The following is a 3,670-nucleotide window of genomic DNA, read 5'->3' as shown; positions in this document are numbered from 1 at the left end:
GGAACATGAAGATGTTACTGGCCAGACTTTATGGTAAATGTCCTGCAAACAACGGGATGGTTGGATAAGCTAGAGTGAGCTTGGATGGCAACTTCAGCATTTGGAATCTAGGAAATTACAGTCTATGACCCAGAAATATCAAAGAAGAGACAAGTTAATTTAATCAGGTATTTTTAATGGGAATAACTAATGGGCAGACTGGATGGACCGTTCAAGTCTTTATCTGCCGTCATTTACTATGTTACCTGGCAGAAACCCAAAGAGTAGCAACATTCCAGAGCTGAGATTGTGATGTCATAATGCTTCATTCCACCAATGCCTAAGAGCCAACCTCAGCAGTGATGTCACAATGGCTTGATTAGATGGCAACTTCAGCATTTGGAACCTAGGACAATACCAGGTGGACTTTACAGTCTATGACCCAGAAATATGAAAGAAGAGACAAGTTAATTTAATCAGGTATTTTTAATGGGAATAACTAACGGGCAGACTGGATGGACCATTCAAGTCTTTATCTGCCTTCATTTACTATGTTACCATGTATGCAAATTGCTTTGGTTTTAACATAGAAAGGTTGTCAGTCAAAAATCTCATAAAACACAACTACCAAAGTTTTGAGCCTCATCATATGCGGAACCATAACATTCCTCAATGCTGTCGCGTTCCGAAGATAGTCAAGAAGTCTTATTGGGATTGTAGACGAGACATTCTGCACAGCCATAACCAACCCTCAACAGTTCGCCCACCCCCTCCGTCATCACCAGGTGCTATTTCTGTACAAAGTAATCATTTTCTAACAGTGGATGAGACCTTTGAAAATGCATCTGTGCAGTTCAAGGGAAGTTAAATGATTGGAGAGCTGGCTACTGAACATTGATTACATTTCCCTAAACAGAAACAAATGAAAAATGTTCTCTTTCCCTCTCCTGCTTGCTGTCCTCGGGACTGATAAATTCATGGGCATACTGATTTACTTCTTAAGACCTTTTCTTAGTGACCTACAAGTTAATTGCGACAAATACAAAACCAAGTCTAATTGTTCTTGACTAGAAAAAGAATTATTTCAGTGGACATTAGATACAAAAGAGATTTGTAGAAGTTTTAGCTTTTAGGATAGCACAGGTGTGTATCTGCCACTGTATTCTGTCTCCACAATGGGTGTGCATTGAACTAATTTGTGGTTCCAATATGTAAAATACAGTTACTTCCTGCAAGTTCCATTTCCTTGCATACGACCCTTCCCTCATCTCTGGGAGAGCTCGGCCTAGGCCTGTTTCAGTCCTTCATCACATCTTTTTCTCATTGGTTCTGGCCCCTTTGCCTTCTGGGTGCACCTGCTCCTCCCTCCCTATGAGTGTAGGGAAAAAGTAAAGTTTCCATTTTTGTCTTGGCCCTGCAAGGTCTGCTTCTTGTTGCTCTCCGCCTTGTATTGATTGTACCTCATATATATATTAGGCTCATCTTGCTTCAACTAGAAATTGTGCATTTTTCCAGCTGGTTCCAGTTTTATGGAATAGTTTACCTTTAGAATTGAGAAGAGTCTCCAATAAATTTTAAAAAGACATCTAATGGCATATTGGCCTTTTTACAATGACGGGACTTGAATTCAGTGGTTCAATCTGTTTCATATTGTATTATATTATAATTTTATTTATATTTTACTGATATACTGTAAGGAACCCACACTTATCTTAAAAATGTCCTCTGATACGGGAAAGATCACCACAGCTCAGTTGTCAGTTGAATGCACTCTCCCGGTGCAGTTTTCAGTTTAACATAGTCTAGAAACTCATCTCGTTATTCCCGACAGGCCCTGTTTCGCAATCACGCTGCATCAGGGGAATTTATTTGAAAAAGAGCTACTACTTCAAAGTCTTCAAGAACTCTAGTTAGCCTCTGATAACGGTATTTATGATAGTGAATATCTTTAGGTGGCTATACATACTTTTTGATATTCTGCTTGTATTATATTATTTTTTTATATTGTACTAGCTTTATAGCCTGTTACATTAACGGGTGCTAGAATATAGATATGATGTGTGTCTGTCTTTATTTCTTTTTCTCTCTGTCTCCTCTGTATTTCTGTCTTTCTTTCTGTCTTTCTTTTGGCTGTACACCACCATCCCTTGCATGCTCCCCCTGTCCATTCTCCCTTCCAGCAGCAGCCCTTCTCCCTTTGTTTTACCTCCCCCCTGTCCATCAGCACCTCTTCCTGCTCCCCCTGTCCAGCAGTAGGCCTCCCTTCCTTTTTTTCCCCCCTGTCCATCAGCACCTTTCCCTGCTTCCCCTGTCCAGCAGTAGGCCTCCCTTCCTTCCCCCCCTCCTCCCCAAGCAGTCTGCAATAGTTACATTTCTGCTGGCATCTTTGTCTTGGGGGTGGCTCCTCCCTGGCGCTTTCAGCACCGGCTTCTCCACCCAGACCCTGGTCATGCGCCGCGCTCCCCCCTTAGCTACCTGGAAGTACCGGGCTTCACTCGCCTGCTCTCGGAGAGTGAAGCCAGTCACAGAAGAGAGGAGCAGAGTGCAAGCGCATGCGCCCCTCACGGAAGGGAAGAACGCGAGCCCTCCATGTCGTCATCGTCGTCGCCAAGGAATTCACCAATCGAGGAGCACCCGATAGAGCGCTAGACTTCATGGGCCGGGGAGCTGAAGCGAGGCCCTTGGGTGGGATCAGTGAATCCGCATTAAAGCGTGCGAAGGAGGGCAGGGCAAAGCAGGCGGCGGTCCCGGCTTGAGGAGTCGATCCTGTGAAGGCAGGGCTGTGGGACCTGGGTGCAGCGGGGAAGGGGGGGTCTTGCCTGGCCGGGGCCAGCCGAATCCCCTGCTCTCCTAAGTGGCGGCCCCTCACGCTGTGCCATCTAGCGCATGCGCACTTGTGCCGCCACATCCCGACAGAAAAGGGACCAGGGAACACGCGGCGCAAGTGCGCATAGCTTTTTATTATTATAGATAATATAAATTTTAGGTACGCTATGAACCACCCTGTGTAACAGGATCCACTGGGAATTGTGGGTGGGGGTTGTTCTTTTGATGGTAGCTGTATAAATGGGGGGGGGGGGGGGGGGGGGAGGGAAGGCTTGAAAATGGTGGAAGTGCCCAGGTACTTGCAAATGAAGGCTCTGTAGCCCCAGTGAGGGCAAAAGCAAACTGTGACAGAGCACTTAAGCATGCTCATGAGAGCTCAGCTTTGAAATACTGGAAACTATTTGCAGATCTCTCAGATACTTTACTGAGCAAGCAAATAAAAATCCAATACACCAAGAAAGCAAACCAAAATGTAATTAAGCTTTGAGCTCCTTAAAAGGTTGACAGTGTAATGTGAAATTGAAAATATAATAATTGCATTGGTGACCCGTGGTTCCAGGTGTTTTTGACTTTTCTGGGACTTGCAAACAAAGGCAATGGATTTTGTTAATAGATTTCAGGGTCCTGTGAGCAGTAATTGAATATTGATGTTGTGTAACAGTCGAGTCACCTCATTATCAGTATCGCTATGTTACACCTCCCGAATAGATGTTGAAGATTCAGCATTAAGTCCAAGACCCATCCTGGGGTTCCCATCCCCCTGTTCACGTGATGTATGCAAAATAAGCAGTTTCAAGGTCAGCTCAAGTGTCTTTTCTTTGCAATGCGATGGCTTTATTTTTGAACTGAAGGCACTTAAGGGACT

Source organism: Geotrypetes seraphini, chromosome 5 (genome assembly GCF_902459505.1).
Source record: "Geotrypetes seraphini chromosome 5, aGeoSer1.1, whole genome shotgun sequence".
NCBI lineage: Eukaryota > Metazoa > Chordata > Amphibia > Gymnophiona > Dermophiidae > Geotrypetes > Geotrypetes seraphini.
The sequence above is the reverse complement of the archived record's forward strand: the minus strand, read 5'-3'. Positions refer to the sequence as shown.